At 47.7% G+C, this 14,315-nt stretch overlaps 1 protein-coding gene across 1 annotated transcript in view; it reads right to left on the bottom strand.

Annotated features, from left to right (window-relative positions):
- Window positions 1–14,315, bottom strand: part of SCFD2 (sec1 family domain containing 2) — a 394,551-nt gene that overhangs the window by 12,560 nt on the left and 367,676 nt on the right. The window lies entirely within an intron of this gene.

The raw sequence follows: 14,315 nt of genomic DNA, 5'->3' as shown, positions 1-14,315 counted from the left end.
CGGGAGTAGCAGGACGGGGCAGCAGGCTGAGAGGTGGTGAGTGTATTCACTGACCCACACTCCGAGGCACAGACCCTGGTGGAGCGGCTGGACGTCCCCGGGAGTAGCAGGACGGGGCAGCAGGCTGAGAGGTGGTAAGTGTATTCACTGATCCACACTCTGAGGCACAGGCCCTGGAGCGGCTGGACGTCCCCGGGAGTAGCAGGACGGGGCAGCAGGCTGAGAGGTGGTGAGTGTATTCACTGATCCACACTCCGAGGCACAGGCCCTGGTGGAGCGGCTGGACGTCCCCGGGAGTAGCAGGACGGGGCAGCAGGCTGAGAGGTGGTGAGTGTATTCACTGACCCACACTCCGAGGCACAGGCCCTGATGGAGCGGCTGGACGTCCCCGGGAGTAGCAGGATGGGGCAGTGGGCTGACAGGAAGCATCTCTTATCTCTGCTCCAGCGTCCTTCTCAGTGGGTGCTTCTGGCTCCCTCCCCTGAATAGACCTACTTTTCAACATCTTATTTTAAAACGCTTAAAAAGATAACACATTAAGTGCTTCCGGTTATAAAAGTGACCCGTTGGCTTCTAGGGAGGAAATTCAGAATGGAAAAGAAGGAAGAGAGGGAGCCATGGCCTTCTGATTCAAGTATCTGTCCCTGGTCTGTCCCCCCCCCCCAACCCCCCAGCCATTCCCCTCATTCCTGCTCCAGGAAGCTTTCTAAAAGGCAAATATTTATTACTGAATATAGTGCCCACTATACTAAATATTTTTGTGTATTGTCTTATTCAATTCTCAGAACATTCTTAGGAGGCAAACAAAATCACTAGTGTATTTTGCAGATGAAGAGCTTGAAGTGTATATATCATGGCACAGTGACTACATCGTGGAACCAGAGACCCGAGCCTGGAGGCCACAGTCTAACGCCCCTCAGCTCCAACACAGGCTCACACCCTCTCCAAAGCGCCTCTTAGTTCTGAGGACGAAGCTCAAACTCCTTAACTCAGTACATAAGGCTCTTACAACATGGCTTTGCTTTACATTCTCTATTTTTATCTCCTGCACACACACTATTTGCTGAAATCATTCACAATAAATTGAGACTTGCCTAAATGCATAGTATTTGTTTATTTGTTTTGAAACATTTTGGCAGACATATGACACTTTGTTAAACATTTGTGCTGAAAAGAGCATTTATCACAAGTGTTCAAGTCGAATTATTTTCACAAAGTTTACAAACCTGTGTGATCGGCACTCAGATCAAGAAACAGAAAGCCAGGACCCTGGGGACCCCCTTCTGGCTCCCTCCTGTCATTCCCTCACCAAGGGTAACTAACGTCTTGACTTATAACACTCAGTATCATACCTTGATTTTTTCACTCCACTATACCCTGAGATTTTCCCATATGAGTAGGAAAGACCCGCAGTCCACAGGCATTGGTTGGGGCCCCAGGCGGGCTCTGGCCTCTGTGTGTGCCCATGATGTTTCAGTTATTAAAGAATTTGAATATCATATGCATCGTATGATTTTATGTGGCATATATAGTTTCTTCTGTGTAAAGTACTCTCGCCTCCTCTTCTTTACCTCCTTCCCTTTCCCTCTTAGTCTTTTTTTTTTAGAGAGAGAGAGAGAGAAAGAGGGAGAGAGAGATGAGAAGCATCAACTCATAGTTGCGTCAGTTTAATTGTTTATTGATTGCTTCTCATATATGCCTTGACTGGGGGATCAAGCCAAGCCAGTGACCCCTTGCTCAAGCCAGCGACCTTGGGTTCAAGCTAGTGACCTTGGGCTCAAGCAGCATCGTTAGAATTCAAGCCAGTGACTTTTGTGCTTGTGTTGATGATTCTGTGCTCAAGCTGGTGACCCCACACTCAAGGTGGCAACCCCACACTCAAACTAGCGACCTTGGAGTTTTGAACCTGGAATCTCAGCATCCCAGATCGATGCTCTCTCCACTGTACCACCACCGGTCATGCCTCTCTTAGTCTTCTTTAAAAAGCATCCTCTCCCTAACCATCTCTCAATTCCTGCCCCATGACCTAAATCTGACAGATACTTCTGCCTTGGCCTTGTCAAACTGGACTGCTAACCTTCTTATCCTGGCCTGTCTCCTCTCCTAGATTGTAAGATTCTAGAGGGTAGGGACTGATCAAATTTACTTTGGTATTTTGGCTCTGAGCACTGACCTAAGTTTATGGTGAACTTTCAACAAATGTTGCATTAAAAACACCAATGAAAGAATGAATGAGACCCATGGGTGAACTGAAGATGCTCCTCTTTCTTTAGAGGTCTTTTAGAAACTCTCTTTGCTTTACGTGTGGTTCCTCCCAACTTTACACTAACCCGAAGTTCCCTACAGTCCTACAAACAATTGTTGTTTCTCACTTAATCTTGGGACAGAAATAAAACTGGCTCCAGAACGCCAAGGGGTACAGTATGTTCCCAGACACATATGTTTTCCATAAGAGAGTCTGGACTCTGAAGCACATGGTGAGAATCTTGGAAGGATGTACTGAAAGATGAAAAGGGAAAAAGAAATGAATGGCAACAACAAAGAACAGTACCCTGGGGCCAGAGAGCTGAGGGAATGTGGATTTTGGTACAAATAGACGGGTCTGATTAATGCATGTTGCTGTTTGCTATTTTGGTTTCTGTTTAGATTTATGTTTTGATACCAGACTTTCCTTTTAGCACATGTCAAGTCAGCAGGCAATTGGGCAGTGAAGTCTTTTCCATCAAAATAACACATGTCTTGTAGTGCACCACACAGGCTGGGTCCCGTCTGTATGTGAGTGTGTGGCATAAGGCACTTTGAAGATGAAAGATTCAAGCATCATTACTGCCTTTGCAAACACACGGATTAATAGAGCAAGCAGGCCCACCGCTCGCTTTTTCGTTGCTGGCTGTGACTTTAAGACCTCAGTTCTGGTCAGATAAGACTGTTTCTTCCTACCACCCATCCCAGCCTTTGAAGCAGACGCTGTTGAGACCTTCTCTGCAGCTGTGGGCCCCAGAGCGCTCTTTAATGTCCTGGTTGGTTTCCATGAGAAGGGTTTCCGCTGCTTCTGGTTTTCCTGGACTTCTCCAGGAGTTCTGGGGACCCTGCTGCCAAGCCTCCTCCGTTCAGAGTCTATCCATGTGTGACTCACTGGTCTCTAGCGCCAGCAAGGGTCAGGTCCCCCGTTCCTGAACAGTGGGCAGGAAAGGACAAAAGAAGCTTTGGCATTAAGGGCACAAGGCCCGGAGAACAGTTATGCTGACTTTGAAGATGGCTTGGTAATGGCCTTTTCTCCCAACAGGAACTCGGAAGCGCGTAGCCAGAGTCACCGAACACTTCACGTCTAGCGCTGTGTTTGTTTTACTTATTCATTGATCTAGCCCACAACTATTTATTGAGCAGCTACTATGAGCCAGACACTTCTCTAGACATCAGGGATTCAGCAGTGAAGAAAGCAGACAGGCATCCCTGCTGTTACAGAACTGGCATTTTTGTTGGGGAGAATGACAAAACCAGTAAGTAAATGGTTAAAAAGAAGGGTGGTAAGTGCTACTGAGTAAAAGAAAGCAGGGGTTGTGCATTTCTCTGTGCAATCCTTAGAATCTATGAAGTAGTTAGAGGCTCTACTTTACAGATACGGACAACTGAGGCTCAATGAGGTAAGTAGCTTGTCCTCTCATTTACTCCCTCACCCAATCAACACCGAGGCCTGCGGAACTGCAGCGCTGCTCCCCGCCCTCTGCCCTCAGCCCGCCCCGAGTGCCGGCTTGCCTCTCACCTTCCCCCTCCAGCAGGGCACCAGCCTGGCCTCCTTCCCCCTCTTGCCCGGCTGCCAGGGCGAACTTGACAAAATCTAAACTGGCTATCTATTTCTAAAACACCTTAAGTGGTGCCTCATTATTCCAGGTCAAACGTCTACCCTTCAGTCCTTTATGATGTAGCATCTGCTTATCTGGCTTCTATTCTTCTGCTCCCACAGGCCATTCTCAGCTCTAGCCATGAAGACCCACCTGTAAGTCCTTCTGTGCACCATGGCCAGTCATCACTCTGCTCCTAACTGCTACTGGTCTGAGCACACCCTGCCCCTCTGGGGACAGAGCTCCTCCTTTTCTGTGCTCCACGCCCTCTGGCACCCTACTTCTCTCTCCGCCCTGCAGGCCTCAGTCTCCTGGTCGACCTCCCTAGCACACTGGAAGCTCCGCAGTGGCGTCTGGGCACCGTCCTTTCCCACCACAGTGGGAGCACACACACGAGCTCCAGTCATCGCTCACCAGCAGCCGAGTGCGCAGACTGTCACCACCACGTTTCTGTTTCTGTGTAACGAGTCCTACCAAAGTCCATCTCAGTAGGATTTATGGATCATACTTGATTAATGTTAGACAAAAATCAACCCCTACCTCACAGTACGGAGTATAATTAAGAAGAAGAAAATACAAACAGTGGTTGTAAATACTGTTGAAAACAGAAAGTCTAGAGCGTGTACTTACTTAGTCAACAAACACCAAGTGCTGAGATGTTTTCCTCTTGTCAGAAATACCAGTAAGTATAACTGACCAAAGCCAACCGTTCAACCCTCCGAGTCCTGTTTTTCTTATGTCAACAATGAGGAGCTGGACTCGATGACCTCCAGGAATGTCCAGCTCTTACAGCCCAAGGGTCTGATGTCAACGGCCACCGGATGCTCGTGAATTTTGTCCCTCATCCCCACAGAGTGCTCCTCCTGCTGTAGCCGCCTCTGCAGGTCTTTCCAACCCACATGTCAACAGTCTCCATGGCTGTGAGGCATGCTCCCGGCAGCCATGTGGTTAGAGTCTGATCCTGCCCCTCAGCCATGGTTAAATAACGGTCTAAGAATGGATCTCTGGCCCAGGCTGGGCCACCTCTAGATTTTTCACTGGGAGTCAAGACCTAACCTAAGAGAGACCAAGCTGAATCAATGCCGAATTCTTACGAAGAACCAAAAGCTGTGGCATAGCTCTCCAGCCATTCATTCGACTAACACTTACTGAGGACCTATAGAATGCTGGGCACCGTCCCGGCATCTTCTGTAGGCTAGAGCATGTCTCAAAACACTGTCTGGGTTCCAGATGGCTTTCCACTCCTCAGCGCCTTCCTCCCTGGGGCCCGCTGCGTCCCTGTCCTTCGGTTCCCTGAGACAGTCTTTGGTCCTCACAGCAAATTATCCTTTTTGTTTTCTTAAAGTTAGTGCAATTTGTTGGCATTTTAATTGCAACTGAAAGAATTCAGCCCCTCCCCCCAGCTGCCCAGGGCCTGCCTGAGCAGTTCTCTGCCTTTTCTTGGGGGCCTTTTTCTATTGCCACCAAGGCCATGGCCCCCTTGTACCAACACAAATTAAGGGCCCAGAGCCAAGCACTCGGTCTCCTTGGACCCTTTTCCACAAATCTCTTATTTTTTCCCAATTAAGCATGGCCATATAAGAAGTGGAACAACAACAAAAACTTCTTAAAAGTACACATAAAAAAATAAAATGGCCTCATGCAATTTTTAGATAAAACCACCCTTCTCACGCCCATTCCAGCAGAGAAAACATCTTGACAAATCATGTCCTTTAGTCAAAACAAGTTGGGGTCCAAACACATGGAGTAGATATAAAGTATATTATTTTCAGGAGACTGAAATCCAAACCACAAATTCCAGAAATGCATTTTAAAAGTGCTGCCTATTAGACATGCTAGTTTTAAATTAAATTAACGTTGTAGCAAGAGGGGGAAGGTATGTTTCTATTTATTTATTAGATCACTATCAAGCTTTCCTCTAAAGAGATCAAGGTGCTCCGTGAACAAGCATTTGGAGAGAAGCCTTGGCTGTTTGAAGACGGTCAGGTTCTGCCAAAGCCGCTTCTCTCCAGCGTGAGATCCCCCGCCCCTAGGGCACTGCCCTTTGAAGCCGACAGCTTTATGTGGCTAATCACAAGTCTCTCCCCTGGCGGAGGGGTGCCTTCGGCTGACTTGAAACACTGTCTCAGAGCTGCATGAAGAATGATCTCGCCGTCCAGTCGCTCTCCTCCTAGTGTGTCTGCTTTACCTTACAGGGCTTGATGGAGAGAACCTGGGAGGGGAAGGGTTTGCAGCTCGTTTTCTTATCACTCCTCTCCCAAGGTTTGTGTTGTTTTTTTTAAAAAAAGTTATATTATTAAAAATGATTATGGGTGCCTGACCTGTGGTGGCGCAGTGGATAGAGCATCGACCTGGTGAGGTTGCTGGTTTGAAACCTTGGGCTTGCTCAGGTCATGGCATACACGAGAAGCAATCAGTGAACAACTAAAGTGAAGCAACTATGGTATTGCTTCCTCCCTCTCTCTCTAAAATCAATAAATAAAATCTTAAAAAAAAAAAAGACAGTGGGCAAACAGCAGGCAGACCTTTTATTACCAAAGCCTTCTGGGCTCACTTATTCTGAAACCAGGTCAGAAGTGTAAGTGACTTTTTCATCTTCTCGATTGAAGGGAAATTGGAATTAGCCAAACACTGTCCTTGCCGAGTGGGAAAGTCAAACGTATATTTAGTTGAGGGACATACTGTATTTTCCTAAAGTGGCCACAATAATATTTTCTGTTCTTCATGCTCTTGTTCCCTTTTCTGGAGGAAAAGATTATGTCCCCTCCCAGTGACCCTGCGTGGGCATTTGTGACTGCCTGGACAAATGGAGTACTGTGGGAGAAATGCTATGTGACATCTGAGGCTTCACCTGGCCCTCTCTCAGGATGCGTGTCCTTGGAACACAGCCGCCATGCTGAGAGGAAGCACAGGCCACGTGGAGAGGACTGAGTGCCTTAGCTCACAGGCTAGGCTGAGCTCCAGCCAACAGTCAGCATTAACGGGGAATGTGCCATCTTGGAGGCGAACCCTTCCCTGTTGAGCTCTGCCCAGACTACAACTCCATGGACAAAATAAATGGTCAATATTATCTCAAGCCAATGTTTGGAGACAGCTTCTTGCAGTAATGGATAACCAGAACAGGTGGGGATGAGAGACTTCTCTGGCAGTCTGATGTGTACAGAAAAGCACGCTAAAGCAATAGGAAGAGAGGGATTTTAACAAGTTGCAGGATGATGCAAACAAGGGTCTGGCTATAATAAGGGCAAAATCCAGCTGCTCTGACTTCTCTCTCACAGAGCATTTGTTTGATGCAGAGAATCTTAGACACACGGGCATTGTTCTTAACTTTCACTGCCTGCAGACCTTTACCTGAATAAGATTAAGATTTCTGTGAGCCACTTCCCAGTGTCTGGGATTGAGGCCTCCAGTCCCCCACAGCGTGGAGGCTGTGAGGGGAGACCCAAACACTTGTGGGGCAGAGCATTGCTCTCTCGGCACCTGCAGACCATGCTTCCGGAGTGCTCCCGGTGGAGTCTGTGTCCTGGGCGGCCAGGGTCTGTTCCTCATGGCCTCTATTCCTTTTGAACCATCTTGTCACAGTGCAGAATTTCACCAGCTCCCTACAGCTTTCCCCAGGAGGGGCAAGGTCATAGCCCCCAAGACTGGGGATAGCAACAGGTTGGACACACAGTGGAGAAGAAAAAGGGGTCTGGAGAAATACATGAAGTCTTATAAACACGGCTTCCCACTAACACAACTAAAAGAACATTTAGAACTCCATGTCTCTCTGGCAACAGCAAACCAAAATGGAAATATGAAACCTGTGCGTATCTTAAATGCTTGTTCATGCAGCAGTTAGTCTGTATGCGCCAAATGCCCAAGTCCTGGCTGTGCACAGGGGTACAGAGATACTCCAGGTGGACTTTCTCGAGAGTCGCAGTCTGGCCAGGATCACAAACTCAGAGAGACGAGACTAGGAAATACTGAACCAGCGCTTCCTGTAGGCCAGGCACTGCTCTGAGTGATTGTATGCATTAGCTCATGTAATTCTCATAACAGCCCCATACAGTTGGTACTGTTTTTATCCTCATTTCACAGATGAGGAGACTTATGTCTGGAGGGGTGAAATGATGCTCTCGGGTCACACAACTGAGTGGCGGAGCTCAAGTCCTAACCCAGACAATCTGACTCAAGCAGGCTACCACTACTCTACTGCCTCCTGGAAGCAGATACGAGCAGTTAGAAGAAAGTGCTGTTAGCCATATACTAGATGACCTTCTACTATTTACAAAGCCAAACAAAAACATTACGGTTGTTAGATAGAAAAGAGGTCCCTAAATCTCCCTGGGTAAGACTCATCCTGCTGCCGACCCCCTGTTAGGACATTTCTCCTCTCGACTTCCGTTGAGTTCTCTCACTACACCATCAGTCCCCCTGCCACTGCTCTGTTCTCCAGAGAGACAAAGAAGTCGGAGGAAGGAGGTCTGCACGCTGTGGACGGGAGACGAGACCGCCAGGGTTCTCTGACAGACGTGGAGCCAGGCTTCCGTCTCCCCCACGTATCTGGGAGCGCGGCGGGCGGCGAGTGGGAGCACACGGCCGGGCTTCTCTGGGGTTACGTAATGACAAAACAATGACCAGCTTCGCCTAGCTTAGCAGCAGCTAGAAAAGAGGGTCACAGATTCCTTTGAGGGTCACTGGAGTTGACTGATGGATCTGCTATCTTCTACCCCCCGTGAAGTTGCTGAAACATAGCTTTTGGCTTAAGGGCAGAAAGTTGGACGGAGGAACCAATGACTCTAACTGGCCACTGGGAACACCCCTCTGCCCCCCCGCGAGTGCCGGCTGTATGTAAAGCCTATCTGGGACTTGGCTCTATTGTTGAGGATGCAGAAGAATAAACAGACCTAGTTCAGCCCTTCATTCTCAGAGCCATAGCTTTCACATTCTTTTGATTGTGACCAATTGCAAGAGATACATTTAAATCTTACGTGCGCAGGTACGAATCGGGCTGTTTTGTTTTCCCTTGCTAGATGCAAGGTTTCACCTTCCTAGTCTGTTCTATTCTTTTTTTTCTTTTTCTTTTCATGGCAAATGACAGATTACAATTCACTGAATTGATAATATCTTGATCTCTAATGTACAGTTGATCAAGTTGTGCAGTGAGAAAACAGTAGTTGGGGAAAAGACACCTAACGTACTTCATTAGAAAACAATGTACGAGTGAAGCCACAGGAGTGTGTATAAGAGGCACAGAGCCCTGAAGACGATGTGTGTCAGGGGCCTGGGGAGCCCTGTCCTGTGTCCTCCCCACACCCGCCGTGGGGACGCTGCTGCCGCCGGCTTCCCAGCCCATCGCTCAGCAGCGCCTCAGTCCACCTGCGGCCACTCCACATCTACAGTCCTGCCCTGCATGGCCTGAGCTGACATCATTGCGACACCGCCGTGAGAGCAGAGACAGGGTAGGGACAGACTAGAGGCTCAGCTCTGTTTCCAGCTCTGGAACTCTCTGAGGTCCCCTAAGCCCGGGAGGGGCCCCTTGGACACCTTCGTTTCATCAGGCTCTGTCTTCTTGTTCCTTCCAGGCTCAGCTCAGCACCACTCAGTGGGTCCTGGGTGGGTGTTGGGGGAGCAGGTCCCAGAGGCAAACAGCGAGACAGCGAGTGAGAAGAAAGCAGCGACTGCTGGTGCTCATACAGAGATGTGATGTTACAGAGGCAACTACAGCCATACGCAAAGTCCTTCCCCTGGTCTGGGGAGGCGGGGTGGGGGTGCACACTGCCAACGAGGCGTGGGGCCAAGTCCCAGAAAAGCAGACAGGGCCCCAGCAGATGGGCCCTCACACTGGCTGCCTTGATGACCGGTCCAGGCATGGACTTTAGTCATGAGCCGCATAGATGCTGGGCAGGGAAAGTATCTGTGCTAATGAGTAATTATAAAGAAAAGGATTTCATTGCAGTTTTGATTTGCATTTCTCTAATAGCTAAAGAAGATGAGCATCTTTTCATATATCTGTTGGCCATTTGTATTTCTTCCTGGGAGAAGTGTCTGTTCATGTCCTCTTCCCATTTTTTTATGGGATTGTTTGTTGGTTTGTTGTTGAGTTTATGAATTCTTTGTATATTTTGGATATTAGGCCCTTATCTGAGCTGTTGTTTGAAAATATCATTTCCCATTTAGTTGGCTTTCTGTTTATTTTGTTATCAGTTTCTCTTGCTGAGCAAAAACTTCTTAGTCTGATGTAGTCCCATTCATTAATTTTTGCCTTCACTTCTCTTGCCTTTGGAGTCAAATTAATAAAATGCTCTTTAAAACCCAGGTCCATGAGTTGAGTACCTATGTCTTCTTCTATGTACTTAATTGTTTCAGGTCTTATGTTTAGATCTTTGATCCATTTTGAGTTAATTTTAGTACAGGGGGAGAGACTGTAGTCCAGTTTCATTCTTTTGCATGTGGCTTTCCAGTTTTCCCAGCACCATTTATTGAAGAGGCTTTCTTTTCTCCATTGTTTGTTGTTGGCCCCTTTATCAAAAATTATTTGACTATATATATGTGGTTTTATTTCTGGACTTTCTAATCTGTTCCATTGGTCTGAGTGTCTATTTTTCTGCCAATACCATGCTGTTTTGATTGTCGTGGCCCTATAATATAGTTTGAAGTCAGGTATTGTAATGCCCCCAGCTTCATTCTTTTTCTTTAGGATTGCTTTGGCTATTCGGGGTTTTTTATAGTTCCATATAAATTTGATGATTTTTTTGCTCTATTTCTTTAAAAAATGTCATTGGATACCACCTCACACCTGTTAGATTAGCTATTATTAACAAGACAGGTAATAGCAAATGTTGGAGAGGCTGTGGAGAAAAAGGAACCCTCATTCACTGTTGGTGGGACTATAAAGTAGTACAACCATTATGGAAGAAAGTATGGTGATTCCTCAAAAAACTGAAAATAGAACTACCTTATGACCCAGCAATCCCTCTATTGGGTATATACCCCCAAAACTCAGAAACATTGATACGTAAAGACACATGCAGCCCCATGTTCATTGCAGCATTGTTCACAGTGGCCAGGACATGGAAACAACCAAAAAGCCCGTCAATAGATGACTGGATAAAGAAGATGTGGCACATATACACTATGGAATACTACTCAGCCATAAGAAATGATGACATCGGATCATTTACAGCAAAATGGTGGGATCTTGATAACATTATACGAAGTGAAATAAGTAAATCAGAAAAAACCAGGAACTGCATTATTCCATACGTAGGTGGGACATAAAAGTGAAACTAAGAGACATTGATAAGAGTGTGGTGGTTACGGGGGGAGGGGGGGGAGAGGGAAAGGGAAAGGGGGAGGGGGAGGTGCACAAAGAAAACTAGATAGAAGGTGACAGAGGACAATCTGACTTTGGGTGATGGGTATGCAACATAATTGAACGACAAGATAACCTGGACTTGTTATCTTTGAATATATGTATCTTGATTTATTGATGTCGCTCCATTAAAAAAATAATTATTAAAAAAAAAAAGAAAAGGATTAATGACAGATAAATATTTAACTTTCAAAAAAATGCTGAGCCCTGGCCAGTTGACTCAGCGGTAGAGCGTCAGCCTAGCGTGCGGAGGACCCGGGTTCGATTCCCGGCCAGGGCACACAGGAGAAGCGCCCATTTGCTTCTCCACCCCTCCGCCGCACTTTCCTCTCTGTCTCTCTCTTCCCCTCCCGCAGCCAAGGCTCCATTGGAGCAAAAATGGCCCGGGCGCTGGGGATGGCTCTGTGGCCTCTGCCCCAGGCGCTAGAGTGGCTCTGGTCGCAACATGGCGACGCCCAGGATGGGCAGAGCATCGCCCCCTGGTGGGCAGAGCTTCGCCCCTGGTGGGCGTGCCGGGTGGATCCCGGTCGGGCGCATGCGGGAGTCTGTCTGACTGTCTCTCCCTGTTTCCAGCTTCAGAAAAATGAAAAAAAAAAAATGCTGAAAAGTATACTGAAGTTAAAAAATGTCATGGTAAGAGTGTGGGCTTTTCAGTAAGACCGACCTGGAGACCGATCCCGGCGTCCCGTTTCCTGTGTGCTCTTTGGAAAACACCCGAGAACAGCAAAGGGTACGAGCCAATCTCACCTTCTTCTGGAAGTTCACATCTACTGCTTAACTGCCTGGGCCTCAGCTTCCCCATTGACAGAGCAGGGATAATGGTAGAACCTACCTCCTAGGATTGCTGTGAGGTTTAAATACAAGAATGGCTGATCCCATGGTACATGCTGAGAACAGGTCAGCTGCATATCTCTGGGTGGTGAGTGAGGAACAATGGGAAACAGGCCCAGAGAGACTGGGAAGTAGCCCTGGCCAAGGGCTATCCCACCTGCACTCTGCACCTTCTTCTCTCCACTGGCCTTACAGCAGGGCAGAGATACCCTCTCCTGATGGCCTCACCTCCATCTCAAAGACAGAGCTCTTTGGGAAATCACAGTTGCTTTCTCAAAGCCCTATTGGTTATTCCTCTTTACATTTATCCCATTTTTGTCAAGACCCTGAACATATGGCCACAGGTACCTTTCCTTGTCACATTGTATGAAATGGTGGGAAGAGCCAGCTGCCCAGGCCCACGTAGAAACAGAACAGAACGACTCTCCCTTAGGGTACTGGGGCGGGAGGGCTCTTCGGCCAGCCCACCGAGACCCTCCCCACCCCCTGTCCACAGATGACCCCCCCCCCCCCCCGGTGACTGAGACCAGTGGCCCAGCAGCTGGGGGCCAGGGAATGGATTCTGACAGCTGTTGGGAGAACAAAAATTCTTTTCTCTTGTATTTACAACTTCAAAACCTCCCTTCGAGGTCAGTCTCAAGGTGCAGGAGCATGTCCTCCGACCCCCTAAGTCCAGAGGTCTGAATGGGGACAAGCACAGCGTCCGAAGTTGGCCCAGGATGGTTCCAACCTTCCTCCGAAGCAGAGTCCACCTTGGGACAGGGAAGTTTCTGACCACAGGAAGAGCTGCAGAAAACACCCTGTAGCATTTACGAGGGTAATTTTAAAATGTGATGACTCACGGTTTATGAAACAGTGATAGAAAACGCACGTGGACAGTCCTCCCACAACAGATATTCTGTATGGGCCCTGCAGAGCTGCGAAGCCCATTAGCACTTCAAAGGCATCATGAAGTCAAGCGGCAAAGGATTTTGCTGTTCAGTCCAGTGTTTCTCAAACATACTTGGTCGCAGACCCTTTTGCTAAGAAACAAGTTCTTTCTGTGGAGCATCACGGGACAAAAAGTGAGTCAGGGCCTCGTTCCATGTACACCGTGCCTACTCGCAAACTAACAACTCGTGTGGTGAGCAGAGTGCAGGCGGGCTCCAGCTCTCCTTGTGGCCTTGGCCAGACCAAGTGTGCAGCAGCCTGGCTGGGAATGGACGCACAGCCCCTGGGCCAGCCTCAGACCTTACTGACCAGGGCCTGGACGAGCACATTTGATATTTTAGTCTCTCTTCAGGGTGAAGTCCAAGCTCGTGAATGAAGGAATAGGGTGATCAAGTGGAAGGGTCAGAGACCACATCTAGCCTGGAGGTGTCTGTAAGAACTAGCCCTCACGAAGGGCTGCTGAACCACCCTGGGCTTACGTTCAACACAGGAGCCCCTGAACATCTCTGAGAAGTGGATCTGTGCTGTGTTATTTAAAACACACACACATACACGCACACACGCACGCGTGCAAAAAATACACCAGCGATGCACTGCAACAGAAGTTGATGATAATTGGGAACAGCAGGAAGGAGACCTGCACGTCTACTCCAGCCGTTAACCGCTTGGTTGAGAGTCTGATTGTCTGGCTTCTGTCCTCTGGCTTTGGAGTGGACCAGTTTTCCTGGCAGAGGCCAGCTCTTCTATGTAGATTAATTCATGATTTCAAAGTCGCTTTGAAGCTGGCAAAACATTCTGTTATTTCCAAGAGTTATTACAACTGAAACCCTGACATCGACTGGGAGGTCTGCCCATGATCTTGTTTGGATCCTTTTAAATTCAGAAACTTTGCAGTGGGTTAAAAATAGATCGCATCTGTGTACTTTTCCTCCTTTCATCCCCACTGCAAAAGCTGTGCAGTAATTTTGGCCCACTCTTGATATTAGCCAGAGAAATTCTAGCACTTGTCAACTGGGAATATGTGGGACAAAAGTCATTTTAAAATGGGTTTTGGGGTGATGCTGATCATACGACCGAGCAGAGTTACTCATTATCCTTCATAATAAGTTCTAGAATTAATAACAACAGACTGGCACTAATTAAGAACAACAGAGCAGTAGATGGGTTCCTGTTACATGGAAATGTAGGCCAGGAGGAGAGACATTTTCAACAGTGCTGTCCTGAAGGGCTTGTGTCTTTACATACTGATCAGAAAAGATCACAGTGCTTTCATCAAAAGAATCTGCATGAGGCTGGAAGGTCAGGCTGCTTTTAACCAAAAGTCAAATATAGATCGTACATGATTTCAGAAGAGC

Source organism: Saccopteryx bilineata, chromosome 5, assembly GCF_036850765.1.
Source record: "Saccopteryx bilineata isolate mSacBil1 chromosome 5, mSacBil1_pri_phased_curated, whole genome shotgun sequence".
Lineage (NCBI taxonomy): Eukaryota > Metazoa > Chordata > Mammalia > Chiroptera > Emballonuridae > Saccopteryx > Saccopteryx bilineata.
Note: the sequence above shows the minus strand (reverse complement) of the source record. Positions and strands in the feature narration are given on the sequence as shown.